Raw genomic sequence first — 17,951 nt, 5'->3', positions numbered from 1 at the left:
ATATAGAATCATTAACTTAAATTTTATGGTTATTCCCATCTTAAACAAAATGGAGGGAAAAACCTGAAGGAGAAACTAAAAAATCCCCTCCAAAAAGTAATAATAAAGAGATACGGAGATCATGTGATTCCCGCGAAAAGACATACATTTAGTGAAAATCGTAATGCTCGTCCTGCTAAGGGGAGTAGGTATTTCAGTCAAACTTTACACTCAACCCATTCATTTTTTGATTTGTCGTATGTATGTGGTAAGATCCGGCGTGGCCCGCGGCCCATTGGGAACGGTAAACAAGATTTGGTCAGACATCAATAACATCCAACGCTTTTGCCATAATTACTTGCTTTTAACGAGGGCTACCTTTGTTATATGCTTTTAACGATTTAATGGCTTAACATTGGAAACTTAATTTTATAGTTTTTTTTTTTTTTTCACCTAGGTGGAAAAACCTATCAACTCAGGTGTCAAAACCAACAGTGAGGACAGCCATCTCTGGCTGCTATCCGCAAATGTCGGTTTGACTCATCACAGTTAGATAGGAAAACCACGCCACCTGAAATAACCCGCTGGTGGTCCGTAAGGGAGCAGGCTCATCACTCCTGCCAGATGCCTCTGGGTCTTGGGCCGTTAACCTGTTTCCTTACGTCCGAGGAAGACGAGCTCTTAGCCAAGCAGAAGCAGTTTATAGTTATTTGTTATGAATGTTTATTTTGGAATAAGATTTTTTAATTTTTAATTTAATTATAAAAATTTATTAGATGAATGGTATGGATTTAATTTAAATAGAATATTTTATAATATTTTTGGTAGTATTAATAAATTAAAGGTTGAGATTTATCTAAAGTAGTTATGTTATTTTTGTTGTTTTAATTAAATTGATTAACCAGTGCATCGATTATTAATAACTACAACTATATAAATTAAATGGTTGGTTTTATGGGCATGCAGTAGTGATAAAACATGGTCTTGGTCATGATATTGTAACAAAGCCTATTTACAAATTAACGGAACAATACAACCATGACCAACCACTAGTTTCGACAACGGAACGTTACAGTCACTGTTGCCTACTCCTCCAAAGAGATATAGTAGGTCTGCACAGTGGAGAAGCAAAGGCTCGTTACAATACTGCCCAAGTTTTCTCTAAGATACTCCTATTTGAAGCTTGGCTGACCAAAAGCCTCTACAATGAGTTATGAGGGACTATTTATAACAAAGGGTGGGGTGACCCTTGACATCCACCTTTGTGACTGTTCATCTACCCTCATGACTCTTCAACTACTCTATGACTGTTACATTCAACTATCGACACTTGAACTCCCGCTTGACAAGACGTTACATACAATTTGCACATGTACCCATGTGAGACAAAATGGCTTGAGCAAGCCATGCAAGACATCACTGGCACTTAGACCGGTGTGGTGAGACCAACTCTTTGACATCCTTGTGATGGTCGATCGTGACAAACTGATGCCAAGCTTGGTCGTCCGTGATGGTGTACATGTGCTCAATGGTGACATCCTGCTGAAAGCGAACTCTTGCCTCTGTTGGTTACACTGATATGGCTTCTTTGTCCAACTCGTTTGATAGCATGCACATGGTCATCCTGGGTGCGACCAGACCGGCAACATGCAGATGCATAGTGTCTGCGTTGATCTCCAAGCATGTGCTAGTGGCCATGCACATCAACTTGTTCAAGTACATGTTCAGCTCCAGTAGCACTTGCTTCTTGTCTTTGCCTCTGTGAGTGTGCCAAATGGGTGGGATCTCATGCGTGTGCACAATGACATGCATGTTGTCGAATTCCCTTGCATGTGATCTGTTAACACCCAGGTTGTTCCCTATGACTCCCAAGGGAATACGACCGGGGTAACCACTAACCAATCTTTGGATCACAGTTTCTAGCCAAACTGTAATCAGAGAGGGCTCTCTCTTTATGATTTGTCTCTGTTATGATGGTGTTTTAGGCTAGCTATTATGCTCAGGTTTGGTTTATGTTTTGGTTGAAGGATTTCTTTCAGGTCTTATGATATAGTGTTTAGAGAGTAAAATACCATTGGGCAATGGAGTCTGGAATTGTGAAATGATTTGATATGCAGGATTGGTGGTGTTCAAACTGCAGGGCCTATTGTGTATCTTAAACAAACAAAGTTAGCTTAAATGGTGATGTATGTCAACCAACAGAAAGCAATTAAGAATTTTCTATTAAGCTGGTGAGGTGAAAGTGAACACGCTGCACAGGAGCAAAACTTCAATTCCTGTGACAAGGGCCACTGTGAAAGGTGTATTCTGAAAGTGCAGCAATTAAGAATTACACTTATCTAGATTACAGCTGAAGAAAACATTCATTAACAACACAGATTGAACCCAGGGTACTCAGTGAGCAAATCCTGAAAGTTATTCTTTTTCCTTGTTGCTTAGTATTGAAAATCAGATAACATATATGGATTTTAACAAAACAAGTAAATAACAGAGAGAGTTACAGAGACTTATTGTATGGTGAAATACACAGGAATCCAGCAGTTATCAACAGACACCAGAACGCATTCAACACCTCAGAAATCCGAGAAATTCCATCACTTTCTTTATTAACTTCTGAAAGGATTACAGCATAAGAGCTTCTTCAGGAGAAATCAACAACAACCCTTGCAAGCTCATGCGAAGGGGACTTTATAGGAATGTTTCTACAAAATATCTCAGGCATTGAGTCATCTGAGAGAGAAAATATCTTCATACATTCGTACAGAAAGTAGAAAAGAAGTTATTACAGCTTTGAATGCAGCATAAGTGCTCTTTAAGTTTGTCAGAGGATAATTTTGACCTTTGGAGGTCAGGGAGTCGGTTGAGCCGCTCTGCTTTAATGCTGGCGAACGCGTCTTTATGTTTGTTGCGCTGTATTTTCTCGGGTTTGCCACCTGTGACTGTGATTGCTGCTGCGGTGACCGAATAGCCCTGCTGAGTTGGCTCAGCCTTTATCTTTCCTCTGTATGCTTATCTATCAAAATTCTGCCTGTGTATGAGTACTTATAAACTGGACAAAAATTAACATTTGCAGGTTCTGGCTTGATAATATTATCTGTGTCAAATTTTTCCAGACTTCCTGTGGGGGCAATTGGTGCTTCACAATTGCCTCTATGGTTTCATCTGCTTCTGTATACTTTAAAAATTTTGGAGGCACATCAAACAGATGGTTGATCTCGTTCATAATAAAAAATAGGTTGTCCACCCTATTGTATAAAGTTTGCCCTGATGCTGGCCCTGATTCTGCTGAAGTGTTGGGCTGTTTTGCAATTTGTCCTGCAGTATAGGCATCAACCCTCTTAGTGTAGTTTTCAAGGGTAAGCAGTCTTCCTACACTGCTTAATATGCTGGGGAGGCCTCTGTTCTGTAATGCCTGAAATCTGTCCATGAACTTGTTGATTTCAGTCTGCATATCCTGGGTTCTTCTTTCCAATGTTCCAACCAGGTTTCGTAGTGTCAGGACCCTTTTAACCATTGAGATTGTCTCAGTCCTATGAGCAATTCCCATGGTGGCCAATTGAGAGCTTGTCTTGTTATTTAAAATATTGATCATTCTGTTGGCAGCATCAGGCATGTTGCCAAGGCTTGCTCTAGCTCTGTGTATTTCCCTGTTTGCCTTTGCAATGAGTACTGTTTGTTCATCTATAGTCTCAATGTACTGCCACTGATTGGTGATAGACCGGCCAATATTGGCCCAAAGGACTGCTTTTAGCTCTGCTGTCACCTTTTCCTGCTTGTGTCCTCCTTTTGTGGAGTCTGGAGTGTAGATGCCTCAGCTGAAGTCTCTTGTCTGGGAGGCTCAGTTTGTTCAGTGGATTTAGGGGCTTCCACTGTTTGCTTTTGCTGGGCAGGCTGTTCCTGCCTTTGTTCTTGTTGTTGTTGCTGCTCCTCTTGCTGCTGCCCTTCTCCCTGCTGCTCCATCTCTTCTTGTTGCTGCATTAGGATTTCCATTTGCTCTTCGGTCATAGGAGGTGGCTGTTCCACCTGCTTTTCTTTGCCTTTGTTGACTGTCTGTGGAGGGTTCATGGCAGCTTGATGATGCGTTGTTGAGGACGAGGCAGCTGCTCCAAGTTGTTTTTTGTATGAGAGGGGAACCTGGCTAAGCGCGAACAGAGGTTGTGACCGTGGGTGGAATTGGTGCTCTGGAGGTCTTCAGGTCGTTTCCCGCAGGTGGCGCAGTTCAGGACGTGAAATAGCATGCAGAGGAAACAATAGCAAATGAGCGAAAAGTATGAAAAAACGCGTTTTTTGGCTAAAATATGGACTTTTTGCAAATTGGCGCCTTTTCTGTGATGACGTCAGCATGACGTCATAGGGTGGGGTCAGCCTTGGATGACGTCAGCATGACGTCATCGGATGAGGTGGCGGGCTGCCATTGGTCCACGGGGTAATGAGGTGGCAGGCACGTTGGCACAGATGCGGACAAGAGTGTGATGCGGTGGCAGGCACGGTGATGACGTGGGGATGGCGCTGGACCCGCAAACCGGGCGGTGAGTGACCTAACGGTTACGGTTTAGCCCTAACAGTTGCGGTTTCTCGGGGCGGTTATGATACGGCCCCGCACTTGTCAGAGGTTGCTCCGAGAGCCCTCAATGGGCGACGCGTGGCCGCGCCCTGACGTAACGCAACGTCACTTTCTCGGGCGCTAAACCTCTGTCGCGGGGACCGCTCCGATATCCATAGGGACCGTCGGATCTCTTGGATCTGATCCGACGGTGGACGGGATGATGACATGATAGGTGGATACGGCCACGATCGGAGGGATAAATATATATTTTTTAATGTCTTTTCAATATATTCCGAAAAATTGAACATATGCGCAAACTTTGGTTAAGCAGCGGAAAGTGGGTTTTTCGGGGTTTTTTGGTAATTTCAGAGGGGTTTCATGGATAAAGGGGTTTTGTAAGGTTTTCCGATGCGCAATAAGACAGCCCCAATACTTTGGATAAGAGAACGAAGTGGGTATTTAGGGGTTATTTTTGTAAATGAAGTGGGTATAGGCAAAACCAGGTCATTTGTGAGGCTCTTTTATCAAATGAAGCTTTCCAAGGGGCCAGATGAATTGAGAGGAGGGGAGGGGGTTAGGGTTAGGTTCATCAAAGTGACCAGATGCCATTTGATTCCTGACAGAGAGCTTATTGGCTATAATGCCAAAGGGAGGGATATTTATACAAATTTTGGGGTTTATACACCATGGTGTTAATACTAGTAGGGGAAAAGGTAATGTAGGGGATTTACATAGTAGTGTTAGAGTTAATATGGATGAAGGGGTAACTGGAGGGGAAACCACTAAGCTTATTTGAAACTTACTTAGTTTAGAGAGTAGATCAAAATGAAAAGATTTTTAGACAAGAAATGTGGCTTTTGAATGAACAAGAACCACCATGAAACCATGATCTTCTTCCATGAATCTCAGCTGATGAGGGGATGTTAGTAATGAAATGGAAGGGGGAGGAGGGAGGTTAGTCATGCTCCTTGCTGTAACTTGATGAAGATGAACACCCTGTCAATTGATTGACTTTACTCTGGTAAACACAGTTAACATATCTGCAATGGTAAAGATAACCTTTCTGCAACCCCAACTACTTACCCAGCTACTTACCTAGCATTTTTTATTTCTTCTTGGAGGGTGCACTTGGACTTGCAAACCCTTACTTGCCTTTTCTTTTCTTTGGCTTTTTCTTTGTTTTTTCTATCTACTTCTACCCTTATCTCTTCCAAGGTCCCAGATTAAGCTGTTGGGAGCCTTTTCTTCTCTACCTGAACTACTTATCTGCCAAGATTAAACAGTTTGGACAGATTCCTTTCTCTATTCTACAACTGCAAATTTAAACCATGGAATGATCCAGATTAGACTGTTGAACCATCCATCAAAATTTTAAGTCCATACCAAGTTATAAGCACAGATCAGATTCTCTAGGAAATGTGTGATCTTTGAATCATCAAAGCAGAGCATATTTGGACCTTCCATAGCCAATCATGAAATATGAAACCTATTGGTATAGGTATCTAACAGTGGCTCCACATGGGGATGGTTTTTCTTTTGAAAGACCAAGAACAGCAGGTCAGATTGCCTTGCTCCTTGATTGTTCTTACCAATTCTGCAATTTGCCGCTTTGAGGTGCCAAAATTGTGTGCTTCTCTTCTTGGTAGACCTCTGATTCTATTTACCTTTTGCTGGCAGTCAATAAACTTGAAAAAACTGCATTTTTACAATCTAAACAGAAAATAATATATACATCTGCATATATACAAGGGAAAATCAGGTTGCACTCATGGGTGATATTCAAAATAGTGCTTCAGCATCCTGCCATTCACAGGACCTTCATCCAAATCAGTTTCATTGAGACTCTTAAGGAAGTAAGTGTTGTTTCCTTGTACTGCTTGGACAGCAAATGGTCCTCTCCAAAGGGAATCGAATTTTCCATGTTTTCCCTTCTCCTCTCTTCTTGCATCCCACTTGAGGACTTTATCACCAATGCTGAAGTCTTCTGCCTTAGTTCTTCTATCAAAGGCCTTCTTTAATTTCTCTTGTAATACTTGCACTCTGCTGAAAACTTGATCTCTGGTTTGCTGCAAACAAATTATCTGATTGATCCTTCTTTGCATATCATTTGGTTCTGCTTGGCTTTCTTGAAGAAGCTTCATAACAGGCACTCCTAGTGATGAGGGAAATTTGGCTTCTAGTCCATAAACCAACTCATATGGGCTGGTACCAATTGATCTTTTTGTTGTTAGTCTGTCTGCCCATAAGGCATTGACTAGTTTCTTGTGCCAGTTCTTTTTGTTCTCTTCCAGCACTTTCTTTATGATATTTACTAGGCTTTTATTTGATGACTCAGCAAGGCCATTTCCTTGAGGATAGTATGCAGTGGAATGGCCCAGAGTGATGTGAAATTTATGGCAGAAGTTGACCATTTTCTTGGATCTGAAAGCAGCAGCATTGTCTGTTATTACTTTGTCAGGACAGCCAAATCTAGCCAATATATTGTTCTCTAAGAACTGAATGATAGTGGAATCATTTGCTTGTCTGCATGGAACAGCTTCAATCCACTTGGTGAAGTAGTCTGTGGCTGTCAAGATCCATCTATGTTGGCCTGAAGATGAGGGATGAATTTCCCCAATGAAATCCAAACCCCATTGTTGAAAAGGTCTCTCTGTTGCAATAGGTCTTAAAGGAAGTGGCAGCAACTGTCTCTTTCCCTCAAACACTTGACATTTATGACATGAGGTGATGAATTTCTTGACATCAGAGAACATGGTGGGCCAGTAATATCCAGCCCTTAGTATCTTGTCCACAGTGGACTTCCAGTACAAGTGTCCACCACAGTCTCCTGCATGAAACTCTTGCATGATATTGTTAGTTTCATTTTCCATTAAACAGTGCAGCAATATACCTTCATGGTTTTTCCAAAGCAAATTGCCATCCATCACACAAAATCTTGATGTTTTCATTTTTAAGAACCTACACTTAGTTTTGGACAGTCCTGGGGGAGCACACAGGTTTTGTAAGACATAACAGATATCAGAGTACCAAGGAGATTGTTCAAAGGCTACATTGATCTTTGGAGTCGCCAGCTCTGTTTCACTGTCCAGCTGATTGATATCTAGGGCTTGGAAATTTGCTTCTGTCATTAACTTGGCCAGACCTTGCCCTTTTATTAGTTTAGTTGGTTTTATCTCAATATCAAATTCCAATATGTTGGCAATCCACTTTCCTCTTCTGCCCTCTAAGTTTTCTTGGGTGAGAATGTCTTTGACAATAGGACTTGGTACATAAGCTATAACATGTGAATAAAGGATGTAAATCCTAAAGTCCTTAATGGCCTTGACTAAAGCATAAGCCTGCTTTTCCATGATCTGATATTTTAGAGGTGCATCTCTAAGAGCTCTGCTAAAGAAGGCAATAGGCTTCTCATTTCCTTGGTCATCTTTCTGTAATAAAACAGCAGCAATAGTATGCTGGGAGGCAAAAGAGAAGATAATGAATTCCCTGTCAAATTGAGGATTGGTCAGGATTGGGGTCTGGGTAAGGGCCAGCTTTATACTTTCAAAGGCTTGATTTGCTTCAACAGTCCACTTCACTTTTGAATCCTTCTTCAGCATGTTATTTAATAATCTGATTAGCTCTGCTAGGTTTGGGATAAACCTTCTCAAGAAATTGATTTTTCCCAAGAATCCCTGCAATTCTCTTATATTTCTTGGGTGGGGCATTTGTAGGATAGCTTGTATCCTATCTGGATCAATTCTTATGCCATCTTTTGAGATGATGTGGCCTAAGAGCTTGCCTTCTTCTAAACCAAAGAGGGACTTTTTGGGATTCAACGAAATTCCGTACTTCCTACATGTTAGGAAGATCTGTCTCAAATGTTTCAAATGTTCTTGGTCAGATTTGGAAAAAGGTGTGAGGTCATCTAAATAAATGACAAGGAAATCATGAATCTCCTTCGCGAAAGCAATATCCATTGCTCTTTGAAATGTTGCCCCGGCATTCTTCAACCCAAAAGGCATTTTAACATACTTGAACGTTCCCCATGGGGTTGTAAATGCAGTTTTGTCTTGATCATCAGGGTGTACTGGGATTTGGTTGAAACCCGAGAATCCATCAAGTAATGAGATCCTTGAGGCCCCTACCACTCTTTGGAGAATATGATCCATCTTAGGTAAGGGGTAGTTGTCTTTGAGGGATACTTGGTTCAGATTCCTTAAGTCCACACACAGCCTAATTTCACCGGTCTTCTTTCTTGTAGGGACTAAGTTGGAGATCCATTCAGAGAATCTGATTGGTGCTATGATGCCTGCCTTAAACATTTTCTGTACTTCTTGTTCCATTGCTGGGAGAAGCATATGATTGATTCTCCTCAATTTTTGTTTAAAGGGCTTTTGATCAGGCTTGAGAGGGATGGTATGCTGGATGACAGAGGTGTCATAGGACTTTAGGTCCTCATAACTCCATGCAAAGACATCCTGGAACTCTTTAAAGAGGTCAATGTATTTGGGCTTTTGATCAGGCGGCAAAGATGCAGACAATTTAATTATTTTGGGTTTGTCAATTGTACCTATGTTGCATTCTTCAATGGCTGCATTCAAGGGCTGCATTTTTGGTTTTTTGGGAATATCATTCGAGTCAAAGATGTCTTCTAGGGGAGTTAGGCCTGTTGGTAGGAAATTGTCTTTCAACTCTATGATTTCAGTTTCAGCATTGGCTACTTGCTCACAATTGTTTGATTGAATTTGCTGAATGTTGTCTATGTTGAAAATAGTTGGATTTAGTATTTGCTTTGCTGTTCTGGGTGATATTGGGTGAGTAATCTGTTGGAACTGTATTTGTGATTGACTTGCTTTGTCAAGTATTTGTGATTGACTTGCTCTGTCATTGTCAATATTTAGTCCTGAAAATTCTTGCTGCAAAGTCAAAAAATTGTTTATTTGTATATCATCCTCAAATACTTGCCAATCTTTAACATTGTTTGGGACAGATGGTCTGTGTTTTATCTCAGCTGTAAAACAATGATGGGGCTCAAAAGGCAGCTTGCAGGTACTTGCAAAGGTGGCTAAACTATGAGCATGTAGATTGTGGGTCCTAGAAATCTTGGTGATTTGGAATTCAAAGAAGGAGTTTAGTACATCAGCAACAGCAGACCTATAAGACCTCAATCTTTTATCATTGGTGACAAAATTTCCCTTTACTTGTTGGATAACTAGGTCTGAATCTCCTAGGATTGACACTTTTATCGCTTGTAGGGACTTTACTAACTTGAGACCTAGTAAGAGAGCTTCATATTCAGCCATGTTATTAGTACATCTGAAATTCAATCTATAGGCTCTGCCTTCTGCATGGCTGTTTTCTTTATTATGTACCCAAACTCCAGCTCCTGCTCCTAATTTGTTAACTGAACCATCAAATTCAAGGAACCATAGAATATCCTGGTGGAAAGGAGATTTGATGATATGTTCATGGGCTGGTAATGTGAGTAGCAATTGTGGTTTTTTCTCTAGCTTGTCTTCTAGGACAGTCTCATCATTTGATTGGATGTTCTGGACAACTAGGGCAGCAACGACATCTAGTGTTTGATTGGCTGTTGTTTCATGGATGATAATACTTTCATTTGCATCTTCCTCTTGTATGAATATCTTGGTTTCAACCTCACTTTTTTGGGGAGTTGTGGTGTCATTGAAAAGAATGTATGAGTCTATGTCTGAATGGATAGCATATATGGGAAAGTTTTGAGGCTTTTCTTCACTGCTGACCATGTATTTCATAAGTGTCTCTCTGTACAGTCTTTTTGGTTGCCCAAAAACAGAGATGGTGGCATATGACATGTCTAATTGTAGGGAACCTTGGAGTTTGGCCCCCCATGATCTTGATAACAGCATCCCATACTTGGGTGGGATATCAGCAACCACCACATCCATTAGGATTGTCTTGTTTGGGTATTGAACTAGAGACACACATAAGTCCTTTATGAGACCTAGACACTTGACTTGGCTGGAGTCAAAGGAAAACAGATCCTTGTATGGTCTTGTTATGTCTAAATTCAATCTCTCCATGACTGCTTTTGGCATGAGATTGTGAGAGGCACCTGAGTCAAACATTACATTATGTAATATTTTGTCATGAATATGTAGACTGACATAGAAAGGCAGTACCCCTGTGACTACTGTTTTTCCATCCACTTCTGGACCAAACAGGAGTTCTGGGGTGTCATCCATCACATTGACATCATCTTTGTTACTAGTGAGTTGAAGGGACCTTTTGATCTGTAGTTTATAGATGTCATGCTTGGCAAGTTCTAAGAGGGGAATTGCTATCTTTAATTTGCCAATTTCTGTTTCTAGATCAAAAGATTTTTCAGATTGCATCTTGGGGTTATAGGTGACAGTTCTTTCTTTGTTCATTACATCTTCTTCTTGATTTTTGTCTTGACTTTGGGACTTATCCTTTTTACTCATCTCTTGAGGAGAAAGAGTTGAATGAGGATGAGCAGGGGGAGTGACCATAGGCTGTTGTTTTAAGGACAGTGGTTCAGTGATCTCCTCAACAATCACTTCTTCTGTATGTGAAGTCATTTTGTCATTAGGTTCTATGACTGTAACTCTTTCGGGCTGCTGATTATCCTTTTTCTTTTCAGGCTGGTTAACATTCACAGTTCTGCTCCTTAGCTTGTATTGTTTATGGACTTCATAAACAGAAGTGTCATAGCCTTGTTTAAAGTCAAAGGATTCACCTGATTTAGTTTGGAACAGTTTGATTTCATCATCCTCATGATCTTCTTGTGTTAAGAAAACTTGACTCTCACCGTCTAGACCCATTAAATTAATCTCAGGATCTTCATTGGGCTCAGTTGATGTGGAAGTCTCTGCATAATTTTCTTGGAAAGGGGGTCTTATGTCTTGGTCAGCACTGGCCTTGCCAATGTTTGGGTTTGGATTTCTCCTAAAATTTGGATTCCTAGGAGGATTGTTTTGTGGTGCTTCCCATGATGCTTTTCTCTCAACTGATTCTACCCTATCACCCAATCTCTTCATACCATTAAGTATCGCATCAAGTTTTTGATCAAGGGCTGTAGGTTCTTCTTTGTATATGCTTCTCTTTTCTAACCTTGCCCTGTTTCTTTTGGCAATCAGGTTTGCTTCCACTGTGACAGCGGCCTTTTGAGCGTCTTCAAGGGTTTCAGGTTCTCTTTCCTTCAACTGATATGCCATGTCAGGGTCAAATCCATCAGGGAATTTGTACAAGGCCAAATCAGGAGGAGGTCTTAGGTTTTGTGGTATTGCATTGTACACATTGTTGAATCTAGCACAATACTCCAGAACGGTCTCTTGAGGACCTCTCTTGATTGTTTCATATTCAGCAAGTATGTGCAGAGGATCTTTCTTCTTTTCCCATCTAGTAGTAAAGGCTTGATACAGTTCATCAGGAGTTGTAATGGAGTTTGCATTCAGGGATCTAAACCAAGTTCTTACATCCCCGGTTAGGCTTTGAACAAACATCCTCATTCTGACACTGTCATCATCTATTTCATAGGTCTCAAAATGGTCTTGCATCTTCTTCGCATGCTGGACAGCTGTCAGAGGGCCATTGGAGTCAAAATATGAGATTTTGCTTTGGTAGTCTTGAGGTAAAGCTGCAGCATTAGCTGGTATCTGCAAGGGTGCATATCTGTTAGCCATATTTACAGGATTTAGAGGATTAACAGGGGCAGTTGGGATAATAGGAACAGCGGGTACGACAGGGGTGACAAGTGAGGGTGAACCTAGAGTGTTGGTCAAGGGGATATGAGCAGTGGATGAGGATGTGAGAGGAGGAGTTTGAGATGTGGACGGTGAGCTAGGGGAACTAGGGGTAGATCGGAAAAGGACCTTGCATGGAGTAGGGATGAGGCTGAGATGATCTGACTCTGAAGTCAAATCAGAAGGTTGCTCCTGCCTTTGTTGTCTCCTTATGTTTCTAGGGATGGTATTTGGATTATCAACAATGATGGGTGGATTAGGGTCAGGATTTGCCCTAGTATGCCATGGATTTTTCTTAGGAGCCAGCTTCTAACTTTTTTGGGATTTTATAGGAAGTTTTTATATCTGCAAGGACTGGATAAAGATTTTGAAATGGCTATAAATTTTTCAAAGCTAAGATGAAGATTCCCTAAATAAGCTCTTCCCTAAAGCTGCCACTGTGATGCAGAAACAGTTTTAAGGCCTCTTGACTGATTTTAGGCTTGATGGTAGCTATGGGAGATAAATAGTAATTAAAAAATCCTAAGAAGTCCCCAGTGGAGTCGCCAATTATGTTAACACCCAGGTTGTTCCCTATGACTCCCAAGGGAATACGGCCGGGGTAACCACTAACCAATCTTTGGATCACAGTTTCTAGCCAAACTGTAATCAGAGAGGGCTCTCTCTTTATGATTTGTCTCTGTTATGATGGTGTTTTAGGCTAGCTATTATGCTCAGGTTTGGTTTATGTTTTGGTTGAAGGATTTCTTTCAGGTCTTATGATATAGTGTTTAGAGAGTAAAATACCATTGGGCAATGGAGTCTGGAATTGTGAAATGATTTGATATGCAGGATTGGTGGTGTTCAAACTGCAGGGCCTATTGTGTATCTTAAACAAACAAAGTTAGCTTAAATGGTGATGTATGTCAACCAACAGAAAGCAATTAAGAATTTTCTATTAAGCTGGTGAGGTGAAAGTGAACACGCTGCACAGGAGCAAAACTTCAATTCCTGTGACAAGGGCCACTGTGAAAGGTGTATTCTGAAAGTGCAGCAATTAAGAATTACACTTATCTAGATTACAGCTGAAGAAAACATTCATTAACAACACAGATTGAACCCAGGGTACTCAGTGAGCAAATCCTGAAAGTTATTCTTTTTCCTTGTTGCTTAGTATTTGAAAATCAGATAACATATATGGATTTTAACAAAACAAGTAAATAACAGAGAGAGTTACAGAGACTTATTGTATGGTGAAATACACAGGAATCCAGCAGTTATCAACAGACACCAGAACGCATTCAACACCTCAGAAATCCGAGAAATTCCATCACTTTCTTTATTAACTTCTGAAAGGATTACCGCATAAGAGCTTCTTCAGGAGAAATCAACAACAACCCTTGCAAGCTCATGCGAAGGGGACTTTATAGGAATGTTTCTACAAAATATCTCAGGCATTGAGTCATCTGAGAGAGAAAATATCTTCATACATTCGTACAGAAAGTAGAAAAGAAGTTATTACAGCTTTGAATGCAGCATAAGTGCTCTTTAAGTTTGTCAGAGGATAATTTTGACCTTTGGAGGTCAGGGAGTCGGTTGAGCCGCTCTGCTTTAATGTTGGCGAACGCGTCTTTATGTTTGCTGCGCTGTATTTTCTCGGGTTTGCCACCTGTGACTGTGATTGCTGCTGCGGTGACCAAATAGCCCTGTTGAGTTGGCTCATCCTTTATCTTTCCTCTGTATGCTTATCTATCAAAATTCTGCCTGTGTATGACTACTTATAAACTGGACAAAAATTAACATTTACAGGTTCTGGCTTGATAATATTATCTGTGTCAAATTTTTCCAGACTTCCTGTGGGGGCAATTGGTGCTTCACAATTGCCTCTATGGTTTCATCTGCTTCTGTATACTTAAAAAAATTTGGAGGCACATCAAACAGATGGTTGATCTTGTTCATAATAAAAAATAGGTTGTCCACCCTATTGTATAAAGTTTGCCCTGATGCTGGCCCTGATTCTGCTGAAGTGCTGGGCTGTTTTGCAATTTGTCCTGTAGTATAGGCATCAACCCTCTTAGTGTAGTTTTCAAGGGTAAGCAGTTTTCCTACACTGCTTAATATGCTGGGGAGGCCTCTGTTCTGTAATGCCTGAAATCTGTCCATGAACTTGTTGATTTCAGTCTGCATATCCTGGGTTCTTCTTTCCAATGTTCTAACCAGGTTTCGTAGTGTCAGGACCCTTTTAACCATTGAGATTGTCTCAGTCCTGTGAGCAATTCCCATGGTGGCCAGTTGAGAGCTTGTCCTGTTATTTAAAATATTGATCATTCTGTTGGCAGCATCAGGCATGTTGCCAAGGCTTGCTCTAGCTCTGTGTATTTCCCTGTTTGCCTTTGCAATGAGTACTGTTTGTTCATCTATAGTCTCAATGTACTGCCACTGATTGGTGATAGACCGGCCAATATTGGCCCAAAGGACTGCTTTTAGCTCTGCTGTCACCTTTTCCTGCTTGTGTCCTCCTTTTGTGGAGTCTGGAGTGTAGATGCCTCAGCTGAAGTCTCTTGTCTGGGAGGCTCAGTTTGTTCAGTGGATTTAGGGGCTTCCACTGTTTGCTTTTGCTAGGCAGGTTGTTCCTGCCTTTGTTCTTGTTGTTGTTGCTGCTCCTCTTGCTGCTGCCCTTCTCCCTGCTGCTCCATCTCTTCTTGTTGCTGCATTAGGATTTCCATTTGCTCTTCGGTCATAGGAGGTGGCTGTTCCACCTGCTTTTCTTTGCCTTTGTTGACTGTCTGTGGAGGGTTCATGGCAGCTTGATGATGCGTTGTTGAGGACGAGGCAGCTGCTCCAAGTTGTTTTTTGTATGAGAGGGGAACCTGGCTAAGTGCGAACAGAGGTCGTGACCGTGGGTGGAATTGGTGCTCTGGAGGTCTTCAGGTCATTTCCTGCAGGTGGCGCAGTTCAGGACGTGAAATAGCATGCAGAGGAAACAATAGCAAATGAGCGAAAAGTATGAAAAAACGCGTTTTTTGGCTAAAATATGGACTTTTTGCAAATTGGCGCCTTTTCTGTGATGACGTCAGCATGACGTCATAGGGTGGGGTCAGCCTTGGATGACGTCAGCATGATGTCATCGAATGAGGTGGCGGGCTGCCATTGGTCCACGGGGTAATGAGGTGGTAGGCACGTTGACACAGATGCGGACAAGAGTGTGATGCGGTGGCAGGCACGGTGATGATGTGGGGATGGCGCTGGACCCGCAAACCGGGCGGTGAGTGACCTAACGGCTACGGTTTAGCCCTAACAGTTGCGGTTTCTCGGGGCGGTCATGATACGGCCCCGCACTTTGTCAGAGGTTGCTCCGAGAGCCCTCAATGGGCGACGCGTGGCCGCGCCCTAACGTAACGCAACGTCACTTTCTCGGGCGCTAAACCTCTGTCGCGGGGACTGCTCCGATATCCATAGGGACCGTCGGATCTCTTGGATCTGATCCGACGGTGGACGGGATGATGACATGATAGGTGGATACGGCCACGAGCGGAGGGATAAATATATATTTTTTAATGTCTTTTCAATATATTCCGAAAAATTGAATATATGCGCAAACTTTGGTTAAGCAGCGGAAAGTGGGTTTTTCGGGGTTTTTTGGTAATTTCAGAGGGGTTTCATGGATAAAGGGGTTTTGTAAGGTTTTCCGATGCGCAATAAGACAGCCCCAATACTTTGGATAAGAGAACGAAGTGGGTATTTAGGGGTTATTTTTGTAAATGAAGTGGGTATAGGCAAAACCAGGTCATTTGTGAGGCTCTTTTATCAAATGAAGTTTTCCAAGGGGCCAGATGAATTGAGAGGAGGGGAGGGGGTTTAGGGTTAGGTTCATCAAAGTGACCGGATGCCATTTGATTCCTGACAAAGAGCTTATTGGCTATAATGCCAAAGGGAGGGATATTTATACAAATTTTGGGGTTTATACACCATGGTGTTAATACTAGTAGGGGAAAAGGTAATGTAGGGGATTTACATAGTAGTGTTAGAGTTAATATGGATGAAGGGGTAACTGGAGGGGAAACCACTAAGCTTATTTGAAACTTACTTAGTTTAGAGAGTAGATCAAAATGAAAATATTTTTAGACAAGAAATGTGGCTTTTGAATGAACAAGAACCACCATGAAACCATGATCTTCTTCCATGAATCTCAGCTGATGAGAGGATGTTAGTAATGAAATGGAAGGGGGAGGAGGGAGGTTAGTCATGCTCCTTGCTGTAACTTGATGAAGATGAACACCCTGTCAATTGATTGACTTTACTCTGGTAAACACAGTTAACATATTTGCAATGGTAAAGATAACCTTTCTGCAACCCCAACTACTTACCCAGCTACTTACCTAACATTTTTTATTTCTTCTTGGAGGGTGCACTTGGACTTGCAAACCCTTACTTGCCTTTTCTTTTCTTTGGCTTTTTCTTTGTTTTTTCTATCTACTTCTACCCTTATCTCTTCCAAGGTCCCAGATTAAGCTGTTGGGAGCCTTTTCTTCTCTACCTGAACTACTTATCTGCCAAGATTAAACAGTTTGGACAGATTCCTTTCTCTATTCTACAACTGCAAATTTAAACCATGGAATGATCCAGATTAGACTGTTGAACCATCCATCAAAATTTTAAGTCCATACCAAGTTATAAGCACAGATCAGATTCTCTAGGAAATGTGTGATCTTTGAATCATCAAAGCAGAGCATATTTGGACCTTCCATAGCCAATCATGAAATATGAAACCTATTGGTATAGGTATCTAACAGGATCAACAGTACTGCTCACCTTGTCTGCTCCGTGCCAGCTGTTGAGATGGATCTATAACTTGTATGGGTGTAGTTTCATCCATCTGTGCATGTTGCGCCCCCTGCTATACCTGTTCCTACTGCAACTCATTCTCTCTTCTGTGCAGCTCTTGTTCTTCCTTGAGTTGTTGCTTCATCCCTTGCAATTCCTTCTCTGTTCCTTTCTCTGCCCTTGCGATCATCTTGTCGCGCTGTCACCTCATAGCTTCAATCTCCAAAGCTTCTTTCGTCACGAGTGGATTTGCTTTGAACTCGTAGCTTAGCTTTGCCTATGTGTTGTCAACAACCTTCCTCCTGCATTCGTCGCGTGCGGGTGTGCTACCTTCTTCTGTCGCTGATGGTGCTGCTTGTTGTGATGTTGATGCCATATTATCTTGATGTCCTTGTCCATGAACAACTTGATGTCTTCATAGGTAGGCCAACTCATAGAAACTCGCTTGGATGCAACCCCCGTTGTGCTCTTAATGGTGTCCTTTGACTCTACTCTCCTGAAGGCCATTGTACTTGTGCTACTGAGAGACAGACGAACACCTGTGATGCTTGGAGACATAGAAACACTCATGACAAGCAATCTGTCAGTCGAAAACCAAAACAAACTTGAGGACTAACTTGCAACATACCTGTGTGATTGATCGTGAAGGTTGTGCAATTTCCACCAAGAGGTCGGGAGACTGACTGCCAAAACTGTGCAAGGCACAGTCCAGGCTGTCAGGAGGCTGACTAACTGCTAGAACTGCACAATGCACAGTCCAGCCTGGCCTGCTAAGGACTGAAACTATGCAATGTTCAATTTTAGTCAGTAGTGACATGCAACCAGCAAACTGCATTACGCAATTTCTGAGGCCAGAAGGACACTGCCTCCAAGAATTACGCAATGCAAGCCTAGAG

Source organism: Pinus tabuliformis, chromosome 4_1 (assembly GCF_031772625.1).
Source record: "Pinus tabuliformis cultivar Carrire ecotype Pingquan chromosome 4_1, CPIR1, whole genome shotgun sequence".
In the NCBI taxonomy this organism is placed as follows: Eukaryota; Viridiplantae; Streptophyta; class Pinopsida; order Pinales; family Pinaceae; genus Pinus; species Pinus tabuliformis.
The sequence above is the reverse complement of the archived record's forward strand: the minus strand, read 5'-3'. Positions refer to the sequence as shown.